Here is a 12,340-nt window from a genome sequence, read left to right as displayed (position 1 = left end):
ACTCAATTCACCAATAAAAAGGCACAGACTAAGAGATTGGATACGAAAATAGGATCCAACATTCTGCTCTTTGTAAGAAACACACCTCAACCACAAAGACAGACATCTAGTCAGAGTAAAGGGTTGGGAAAAGGTTTTTCAAGCACAGGGACCTAAGTAACAAGCGGGTGTGGCCATTCTAAATTCCAACAAAATTGACTTCAAACTAAAATCAATCAGAAGAGATGGAGATGGACATTTTATACTCATAACAGGAACAATTCATCAGGAGGAAGTCTCAATCCTGAATATCTATGCCCTAATATAAAGGCACCCACATATGTAAAAGAAACACTTCTAGATGACTCAAGGCAGTCATCAAACCACAGACACTAATAGTAGGAGACTTCAACACACCTCTTTCACCAATGGACAGGTCAATCAGACAGAAACCTAACAGAGAAATAAGAGAATTATTGGAGGTGTTGATTCAAATGGACTTAACAGACATCTATAGTACATTCCACCCAAATAGGAAAGAATATACCTTCTTCTCTGCTGCTCATGGAACCTTCTCAAAAATTGACCACATACTCGGTAACAAAGCAAACTACCACAGATACAAAAAAAAATATTAGTAACCACCTGTGTCTTGTCGGATCACCATGGATTAAAGTTAGAATTCAACAACAATTCTAACCCCAGAAAGCCTATAAACTCATGGAAGCTGAACAGTCAACTCCTAAATCACCCCTGGGTCAAGGAAGAAATAAAGAAAGAAATTAAAGTCTTCCTTGAATTTAATGAAAATAAAGACAAAACATACTCAAACCCATGTGACACAATGAAAGCAGTGCTAAGGAGAAAGTTCATAGCACTAAGTGCCAAATTAAAGAAAACGGAGAAAGCACACATTGAAGACTTAACAGCACACCTGAAAGTTCTGGAAAAAAAGAAGCAGACTCACTCAGGAGGAGTAGAAGACTGGAAATAATCAAACTGAGGGCTGATATCAACAAAATAGAAACACAGACAACAATCCAAAGAATCAAAGAAACAAAAAGTTGGTTCTTGGAGACAATCAACAAGATTGACAAACCCCTATCCAAACTAATCAAACGGCAGAGAGAGAACATGCAAATTAATAAGATCAGAAATGAAAAGGGGGCATAACCACAGACACAGAGGAAATTCAGAGAATCATTAGATCTTACTACGAAAGCTTATATGCCACAAAGTTGGAAAATGTAAAAGAAATGCACTTGTTTTTAGATAAGTACCATATACCAAAGTTAAATCAAGACCAGGTGAACAATCTAAATAGACCTGCTAGTCACAAAGAATTAGAAGCTGTTATCAAAAACTTCCCTACCAAAAAAGCCCAGGACCAGATGGTTTCAATGCAGAATTCTACCAGAACTTCCAAGAAGAGTTAATACCTATACTCCTTAATGTATTCCACAATATAGAAACAGAATAGTCATTGCCAAATTCTTTTTATGAAGCTACAGTTACCCTGATACCAAAACCACACAAAGACACAACCAAGAAAGAGAATTACAGACCAATCTCACTCATGAACATCGATGCAAAAATTCTTAATAAAATACTGGCAAACTGAATCCAAGAACACATTAGAAAAATTATCCATTATGATCAAGTAGGCTTCTTCCTGGAGATGCAGGGTAGGTTCAACATACGCAAATCTATCAATGTAATCCACCATATAAATAAACTGAAAGAAAAAAGAACCATATGATCATTTCATTAGATGCTGAAAAAGCATTTGACAAAATTCAACACCTCTTTATGAGAGAGGTGTTTGAGCGATTGGGGATACAAGGATCATACCTAAATATAATAAAAGCTCTTTACAGCAATCCTACAGCTAACATCAAATTGAATGGAGAGAAACTCAAAGCCATTCCACTAAAATCAGGAACATGACAAGGCTTTCCACTCTCTCCATACCTCCTCAATATAGTGCTTGAAGTTCTAGCAATAGCAATAAGACAACATAAGGGGATCAAGGGGATTCGAATTGGAAAGGAAGAAGTTAAACTCTCGTTATTTGCAGATGATACGATAGTGTACATAAGCGACCCTCAAAAACTCTACCAAAGAACTCCTATAGCTGATAAACACCTTTAGTAATGTGGCAGGATACAAGATCAACTCCAAAAAATCAGTGCCCTCCTATACACAAAGGATAAAGAAGCATGGAGGGAAATCAGAGAAACTTTACCTTTCCCGATTGCCACAAATAGCATAAAACATCTTGGGATAACTCTAACCAAGGAAGTGAAAGACCTATTTGACAAGAACTTTAAGTCTTTGAAGAAAGAAATGGAGGAGGAAACCAGAAAATGGAAAGATCTCTCTTGTTCTTGGATTGGGAGGATCAACATTTTTTTTTTTTTTTACCCAGTGTCATTGACAATGGCTTCTCAGTCAGCCCCCATGTCAGTCACATTTAGAGACTCCGGTTTGATCACATGCTCATTCAGTACCAGTGCTGCTGGCCTTGGTGAGCTCTCATTCAATTGGTCCCTTTGTATCCGAGGGTGAACGCACCCCACACGGTTCTGATTTCCTTTTTCATGATCTCTCTTCTTCTGCTCCTCATTTGGACCTTGGGGGCTCAGTCCAGTGCTCCAATGTGGGTCTCTGTCTCTATCTCCATCTATCGTCAGACGAAGGTTGCCTCTGGTCCTGCCTTTCTTGCTCATGTTCTCCCTCCTTCTGCTTCTCATTTGGACCTAGGGAGTTAAGTCCAGTGTTCCAAAGTGTGTCTCTGTCTCTATCTCCATCCTTCGCCCGATGAAAGATCTACAGTGATATACAAAATATTCATCAGTATGGTTATGGACCAGGGCCAGATCAGGTACGCTCTTCTCTGCTGCCCAGGGAACAATCTGGGGACCTCTCCTTGGACTTGGGAACCCCTCAGGAATCAAGACTCTTGCAAACCCTAAAATGGCTCACTTAGTTGAGATATATACTTCCCTAGTCCCATATCCATCCTTCCCCCCCATTACCCCAAGACATCCCCAATCCTCCTCCTCTCCCTTCTCTCTAACCATCTCCCCTTACTTCCAGCCCCTCACCTCACCCCCCCCTGCAGCCAAGTTTGCCTGGCAAACTTGTGTACTTCCAATATCCAAGAGGATAACTATAAGATTTTCTTCAGGTTTACCTTCTTATTTAGCTTCTCTAGGATCACGAAGTATAGGCTCAAAGACCTTTAACTATGGCTAGAATCGACTTAAGAGTGAGTACATACCATATGCCTCTTTTTGGGTCTGGATTACCTCACTCAGTAAAGCGTTTTCTATTTCCATCCATTTGCATGCAAAATTCAAGATGTCATTGTTTTTTACCGCTGAGTAAAACTCTAATGTGTATATGTTCCACACCTTTTTTAACCATTCATCTATTGAGGGGCACCTAGGCTGTTTCCAGGTTCTGGATATTACAAATAGTGCTGCTATGAACATAGTTGAACAAATGCTTTTGTAGTATGATAGGGCATCTCTTGGGTATATTCCCAAGAGTGGAATTGCTGGGTCTGAGGGAGGTTGACTCCCAGTTTCCTGAGAAACCGCCACACTGATTTTCACAGTGGTTGCACAAGTTTGCATTCCCACCAACAATGGATGAGAGATTCCCTCTCTCCACATCCTCTCCAGCATAGGCTATCATTGGTGTTTTTGAGTTTGGCTATTCTGACAGGTGTAAGATGGTATCTCAAAGTTGTTTTAATTTGCATTTCCCTGATCGCTAAGGAGGTTGAGCATGACCTTAAGTGCCTTTTGGCCATTCGAAGTTCATCTGTTGTGAATTCTCTGTTCAGTTCAGTACCCCATTTTTTAATTGGGTTAATTAGAGTTTTAGTGTCTAGTTTCTTGAGTTCTTTGTATATTTTGGAGATCAGACCTTTGTCTGATGAGGGGTTGGTGAAGATCTTCTCCCAGTCGGCAGGTAGCCTTTTTGTCTTACTGACAGTGTCCTTTGCTTTACAGAAGCGTCTCAGTTTCAGTAGGTCCCACTTATTCATTGACTCTCTTATTGACTGCGCTCCTGGGATTCTGCTTAGGAAGTGGTCTCCTGTGCCTATATCTTGTAGACTACTTCCCACTTTCTCTTCTATCAGGTTCAAAGTGGTCGGATTAATGTTGATGTCTTTAATCCATTTGGACCTGAGTTTTGTGCATGGTGATAGATATGGATCTACTTTCATTCTTCTACAGGTTGACATCGAGTTATGCCACCACCATTTGTTAAAGATGCTTTCCTTCTTCCATTGTATACCTTTAGCTCCCTTGTCAAAAATCAGGTGTTCATAAGTTTGTGGGTTAATACCCGGGTCTTCTATTCGATTCCATAGGTAGACTTCTCTGTTGTTATGCCAATAACCAAGCTGTTTTCAACACTGTTGCTCTGTAATAGAGTTTGAAGTCAGGGATGGTAATGTCTCCAGAAGTTCCTTTATTGTATAAGATTGTTTTGGCTATCCTGGGTTTTTTGTTTTTCCATGTAAACTTGATTATTGTTCTCTCAAGGTCTGTGAAGAAGTTTGGTGGGATTTTGATGGGAATTGCATTGAATCTATAGATTGCTTTTGGTAGAATTGCCATTTTTACTATGTTGATTCTCCCAATCCAAGAGCAGGGGAGGTCTTTCCATTTTCTGGTATCCTCCTCCATTTCTTTCTTCAAGGACTTAAAGTTCTTGTCAAATAGGTCTTTCACTTCCTTGGTTAGAGTTACCCCAAGATATTTTATGCTATTTGTGGCTATCATGAAAGGTGATGTTTCACTGATTTCCCTCTCTGCTTCTTTGTCCTTTGTGTATACGAGGGCACTGATTTTTTGGAGTTGATCTTGTATCCTGCCACATTACTAAAGGTGTTTATCAACTATAGGAGTTCTTTGGTAGAGTTTTTGGGGTCGCTTATGTACACTATCATATCGTCTGCAAATAACGAAAGTTTAACTTCATCCTTTCCAATTCGAATCCCCTTGATCCCCTTATGTTGTCTTATTGCTATTGCTAGAACTTCACGCACTATATTGAAGAGGTATGGAGAGAGTGGACAGCCTTGTTGTGTTCCTGATTTTAGTGGAATGGCTTTTAGTTTCTCTCCGTTCAATTTGATATTAGCTGTTGGCTTGCTATATATTGCTTTTATTATATTTAGGTATGATCCTCGTAAACCCAATCTCTCCAACACCCTATCATAAAGGGGTGTTGAATTTTGTCAAATGCTTTTTCAGCATCCAATGAAATAATCATATGGTTTTTTCTTTCAGTTTATTTATATGACGGATTACATTGATATATTTGCGTATGTTGAACCAGCACTGCATCTCTGGGATGAAGCCCACTTGATCATAATGGATGATTTTTCTAATGTATTCTTGGATTCAGTTTGCCAGTATTTTATTGAGTATTTTAGCGTCAATGTTCATGAGTGAGATTGGTCTGTAATTCTCTTTCTTGGTTGTGTCTTTGTGTGGTTTTGGTATCAGAGTAACTGTAGCTTCATAAAAAGAGTTTGGCAATGATTCTTCTGTTTCTATATTGTGAAATACATTAAGGAGTGTAGGTATTAGCTCTTCCTGGAAGTTGTGGTAGAATTCTGCATTGAAACCATCTGGTCCAGGAGTTTTTCTGGTATGGGAGATTTTTGATAACAGTTTCTAATTCTTTGTGACTAGCAGGTCTATTTAGATTGTTCACCTGGTGTTGGTTCAACTTTGGTATATGGTACTTATCTAAAAAAATGTCCATTTCTTTTACATTTTCCAACTTTGTGGCATATAAATTTTCATAGTAAGATCTAATGATTCTCTGAATTTCCTCTGTGTCTTTTGTTATGTACCCCTTTACATTTCTGATCTTATTAATTTGCATGTTCTCTCTCTGCCGTTTGATTAATTTGGATAGGGGTTTGTCAATCTTGTTGATTGTCTCCAAGAACCAGCTTTTTGATTCATTGATTCTTTGGATTGTTTTCTGTGTTTCTATTTTGTTGATATAAGCCCTCAGTTTGATTATTTCCAGTCTTCTAGACCTCCTGAGTGTATCAGCTTCTTTTTTTTCTAGAGCTTTCAAGTGTGCTGTTAAGTCTCCAATGTGTGCTTTCTCCGTTTTCTTTAATTGGGCACTTAGTGCTATGAACTTTCCTGTTAGCACTGCTTTCATAGTGTCCCATAGGTTTGAGTATGTTGTGTCTTTATCTTCATTAAATTCAAGGAAGAGTTTAATTTCTTTCTTTATTTCTTCCTTGACCCAGCGGTGATTTAGTAGTTGACTGTTCAGCTTCCATGAGTTTATAGGCTTTCTGGGGGTGGCATTGTTGTTGAATTCTAACTTTAATCCCTAATGTTCTGACAAGACACAGGTGGTTACAAACATTTTTTTTGTATCTGTGGAAGTTTGCTTTGTTACCCAGTATGTGGTCAATTTTTGAGAAGGTTCCATGAGCTGCAGAGAAGAAGGTATATTCTTTCCTATTTGGGTGGAATGTACTATAGATGTCTGTTAAGTCCATTTGATTCAATACCTTCAATAAGTCTCTTATTTGTCTGCTAGGTTTCTGTCTGATTGACCTGTCCATTGGTGAGAGAGGAGTGTTGAAGTCTCCTACTATTAGTGTCTGTGGATTGATGACTGCCTTGAGTTCTAGAAGTGTTTCTTTTACATAAGTAGGAGGCTTTTTATTAGGGGCATAGATATTCAGGATAGAGACTTTCTCCTGATGAATTGTTCCTGTTATGAGTATAAAATGTCCGTCTTCATCTCTTCTGATTGATTTTAGTTTGAAGTCAATTTTGTTAGATATTAGAATGGCCACACCCACTTGTTACTTAGGTCCATTTGCTTGGAAAACCTTTTCTCAACCCTTTACTCTGGGTAGATGTCTAACTTTGTGGTTGAGGTGTGTTTCTTGTAAACAGCAGAATGTTAGATCCTGTTTTCGTATCCAATCTCTTAGTCTGTGCCTTTTTATAGGTGAATTGAGTCCATTAATATTAAGTGATATTCATGACCAGTGGTTGTTGACTCCAGTTATTTTTTTATTTTTTCTTTTGTGTAGTAGAGTTTGTGTGTTTCCCTTCTTTGAGTTGTGCTTGTGAAGGGTCGCTAGATGTCTGAGTTATTGTAGGCAGTGTTGGTAATGTTAAATTCCTTGGGTTGTGATTTTCCTTCTATTACTTTCTGTAAGGCTGGATTTGTGGCTTCATATTGTTTAAATTTGTTTTTATCCTGGAGTATTTTGTTTTCTCCATTGATAGTGAACGATAGCTTGGCTGGGTATAGTAGTCTGGCCTTGCATCCATGGTCTCTTAGTTTCTGCAGTACCTCTATCCAGGATCTTCTGGCTTTCATGGTTTCCATAGAGAAGTCCGGTGTAAGTCTGATAGGTTTACCTTTATAAGTTACTTGACCTTTTTCCTTTGCAGCTCTTAATATTCTTTCTTTAATCTGTATGTTTTGTGTTTTGATTATTATATGGCGAGGGGATTTTTCTTTTGATCAAGTCTATTCGGTGTTCTGTATGCTTCTTGAACATTCATAGGAATATCGTTCTTTAGGTTGGGAAAGTTTTCTTCTATAATTTTGTTGAATATGTTTTCTGGGTCTTTGATCTGCAGTTCTTCTCCTTCTTCAATCCCTATTATTCTTAGGCTTGGTTTTTTTTTTATTGTGTCCCAGATTTCTTGAATGTTTTGTGATGAGAATTTATTGGATTTGCTGTTTTCTTTGATCTGAGCATTTATTTTCTCTATGGTATCTTCAGGCTCTGAGATTCGTTCTTCCATCTCTTGTATCCTATTGGTTATGCTTGATTCTGTAGTCTCTGTTCATTTACCTAGATTTTCCATATCCAGCCAGCCGTCATTTTGTGTTTTCTTCATTGCCTCCATTTCAGTTTTCAATTCTTGAACTGTTTCCATTACCTGTTTGATTGTTTTTTCTTGGTTTCCCAGTGTATCATTTACGGATTTACTCATTTCTTCGAACTTTTTGTTATACATCTCATCCATTTCTTTACTCATTTCTTCAATCTTTTTGTTGTACTTCTCATCCAGTTCTTTAAGGGAGTTATTCATATCTTGTTTAAGGGACTCTATTGCTTTCATAATGGCACTTTTTTTCCCACTTCTTCTGAATTAAGTGGTTCAAGTCCTACTATTGTATGGTCGTTGGGATCTGGTGTTTTCATGTTGTTTTTCAGATTGTTGGTGGATGTCTTGCCTTGGCGTCTGCCCATCTCTTCCTTCAAATGCTCTCTATTGGATCTTCTGGTACCAGGTCAGGTTCCCTTGTTTGGCAGGGACTTCACTGACAGAAGGCCTACCCTTCCTCATTCAGGCTATTGAAACACAGTCACTCCCTCCTTCCGGGATGCACCTAAATCCCAAGCCCAGTGCGCAAGGCAGCTGAGCTGGGGAAATTTTATGGCCCCAGGGGGAAGAGAGAAATATAGGAAGGTGTACCTGGATGGAAGCTGTGATGGCATGCAGGAGAGCTTTGCAGGGTGGAGCCACCATTGCAGGGTGACCTGGGGGTGTAGGGGGTCGGGGAAAGTCTGACCTCTTTCTCGCCAGGCTCCTGCCATGGGCCAGAAGCAAACTCACCCCTCTGATGTCTGTCTGCTAGAAGTCAGTGCCCCTTGCTGGTCAGGAATGTTGCTGAGCTGACACAAGGCCCACCTGTCCTCGGCCAGGCTTGTAAAACACAGGCTATTTCCAACATTTCTAAACCCATGCCTTTTGTTTTGTTTTAAACAGCCTACCTTGGGCAACCGTGCATGCCCTTATGATTGCAAGACCCTGTTAGCCAATCATCTTTAAGAAGTGGATCCCAGGTAAGGTATGGGTTTCTGGGACCTGAGGAAAAACTTTTGCACTGCCCAGTTGCTCTCTCTTGTGCCATTCTGATAGGACACTACTGTGCTTGGATTTCTTGATTCCTGTTTCATGAGTTTCCCCCTTATAATAATTAAAAATAAAATTGTTGTATCCTTTAGTTAGCCTGGTTATTTCAACATCATATGCTCATGTGTAAGAACCGTCATCAAGTTTGCTCAAATTACCTGGCATTCACACCCTAAATTATACTGACCCTTCCTCCTCCAAAGACCATCAACTGCCACCAATTTCTCAGTAATGCGTGGGGGCCTGTGAGAACCTTTCTCTTCCATGCTCTTCATATACAGTGTGGGCTTGATTCCTCAAAGAATGATCTCCATTGTACTATTTCTTTTATTCCCATCATGATATGTAATGGCAATCATTAACGCTTTAACAAATAGAGGCTTTCCTCACATATTGTCAGGGTTCTTCCTATATTTAATATTCCTTATTCTGACATTTTTTGATTAACGTTCTGGAGTGAACCACCTCATCTGAACCTTTCAACTGCAGGTACCTCTACATTTCATCTCATCACCTTGCTGCATCCCCTCTTTCCAGACAGGATTATAAGCTAATCATTAAATGGAATGTCTTTGGGTTGGTGAGTTCAGTGCTAGAAACCCCTCTCTACGCAACGATATCCCCCAAACACAAACAAGATCAGTTCAATACATTCTAGGAAAGTCTATAAGCTGGCATCAGAAATTGGTAGGAAGCACTGTAAGTCTTAAATCCTGTTTCCTTCTTACTTTTCTCTAAAATATGTCCATAAAAATTGGGGGTTGGGGATTTAGCTCAGTGGTAGAGTGCTTGCATAGCACAAGACCTTTGGTGTGATCCTCAGTTCTTGAAAAAAAATGACCTACTTTTTATTTTCAGAAAATCTAGCATGTTACATATTTCTGGATCAGAATCTCTTACTTCTACATTACAATAACCTGTATCAACATGCTAGAATTCATCCTGTTTTGTCAAATCTTCCTGTATTATGTGCTGTATCTAGGATTCCTTGCTTCTTTTCTGGAGTTCTACAGAAAACCTGGAGAATTTTGTTAGAGAGCTTTTGGGGAGCCTAAAATGCCAGTGCTTCCTGAATGGCCAGTATTTCTCCCACCTAACCTCACATATCAGTCTTAACTAAAAGCAAGACCACTGAGAAAACAATTGGAATGGAACTAAATGTGAAAGCTATTTCTGGGATAAATGGCCCAGATTCAAGTGACTACAGATTCTGGAAGAAAAATTCTGAGTTCTTCACCCATACCTAGTTCTCTGACCTATTTGAGAAAAAGGAGTCCATCCTTCCTCCAGTGGAAACAATAAAATATGAAAACTGTATACACTCTATCTATCTATCTATCTATCTATCTATCTATCTATCTATCTATCTATCTATCTACCTATTTATCTATTTATCTCTATCACCTATCTATCTTCATCCATTCATCCATCCATCCATCTGGATTTTATTCTCCATATTTTCCCACCCAAAATATTGGTAATCCATATCTTCTCCAACACTTGTTTAAATGTAACATTCATTAAATCTCTGACTCCGTGACACTAAAAATATTGTGAAAAGGGTCTTGGATAAAAAAGTAAGTTGTACTTAAAAGAAAAGAGTGACATCTAACAACTCTACAAACACATTATCTTAGTCTGTTTCTTTATATAAAAATGTAATAAAAATAATGAATTCAGTGAGTTGGTATATTCAGTTTTTATTGCTTCTCTGCCATGAAGGTCACAAAACCTTTTTCTCACTAAGTAACTTTTGTCAAGAGGTAAAATGGTATGGGAGAATTGTCTCTATTCTGTCAATCATATTTTAAATAAATGTGGATTGGCCAGGCAGGAAGTATAAGTGGGAAAACCAAACAGGAAGTAGAGGTGATGAAATGAGAACAGGAGAATTCTGAGAAGGAAGAAGCCAGTTCCTCCCAGTCCTGCACAGACCACCGAGGAAGCAGAATGTGACCTGCCAGCTGAAAAAGGTACTGAGCCATATGCCTAAAATAGATCAGAATAATGGGTTAATATAAGTCATAAGAGCTAATAAGAAGCCCGAGTTAATGGGCCAATCAGTCTTATAACTTATAGAGATCTCTGTGTGATTTTCTTTGGGGCTAAACAGCTGTGGGAACCGGGCAGAACAGAAAACCCCAACAAGCAGGCCCCCTCATGTAACAGTAAAATCTGTAGAGTTCTCTAAATGGAAATAGAAAGATCTGAACAAAGCCAGAAAAATTGACTTATCATAAATCAGAAGGTTTATGAAAGATAAAGAATAATAGATCATATGTGAAACTGCATTATTCATTAAAATTCCTTAGTACAAAATTCAGTACACTTGTATATAATTACAATGAAATTCTCTATTTGGAATCAAAGTGATAGAAGATGCCACTTAACTCTCTGTTGGAATAGAGGTGATAGAAGATGACACTTAGGTTCAACCTTTTCTACAGAGAAAAGAAAAATCCATTCTAGCTCTTGCTTTTGAATCTTATAATGGCCTGCAAAGAGACTGTCTTAGTCAGGGAGCATTCTGTCTCTCCACTACAGAAGTACAAAAGGCTTTCAAAAAATCAATAAAACATTCTGCTAAAGCTTGACACATGAGATTGCAGGCTATGAGAACAGATGGGATCAATCTGACTGCTATAGAAGTGGGAATGAAGGTCACGCACTTACTTAAACCTCCTTGACAAAAATAATCTAATACAATGTTCATGAATCATTTCTGATGGACTGGCTCAAAGGAAGCATCAGAATACTTGGTTATCACAAGCAGAGGTCTCACAAATGTCATGGACTGGAAGATGATGAATGATAGGTTTCCCTGAAAAACTATGTATGAGAGAAACAGTGTTTATGGCTGAGTCACTGAGCATGATGGAGCTGTGCTTACAGAAGAGGTAAACAATAAAGTTTGCTTCACCAGGGACTTGAGGACAGGTGTGCATCTTTAGTGTCTTAGCAGAGCTTCATTGTAGACTGTGCTCTTGTGGAACCAACTAACATTTTAAGGAAAGGGTGAAGTATTATGTAACAATTTTTCCTTTTTGATATATATAGTTTCTGTTATTTTTGAGATTATAATTGCATTTTTGCTCTTCCCTTTCATCCTTGCAAACCCTCCCTACACTCTCCCTTGTTCTGTTTCTCATTTATGACTTATCTTTTCATTCATTGCTGTTATATGCATATACATATATGCATGCAGCTGATACAGTCCTAAATGTAAACCAATCATTCTTTATAGCTAGCATGTATGCTTTCCAGACTCACTGTTTGATATGGGATTTACAACAGGTGTGTTCTTCCCTAAGTAGGAGTATTTCCTTAACTTTCACAAAGTTCTATGGAAAGAGGAAGAAAGATTATAAGACTCAGCATTTAAACCATGGCTGGGAAGGCTGGAGCTAAAATAT

This window comes from Myodes glareolus, chromosome 2, assembly GCF_982192425.1.
Source record: "Myodes glareolus chromosome 2, mMyoGla1.1, whole genome shotgun sequence".
Lineage (NCBI taxonomy): Eukaryota > Metazoa > Chordata > Mammalia > Rodentia > Cricetidae > Myodes > Myodes glareolus.
This window is presented reverse-complemented; position numbering follows the sequence as displayed.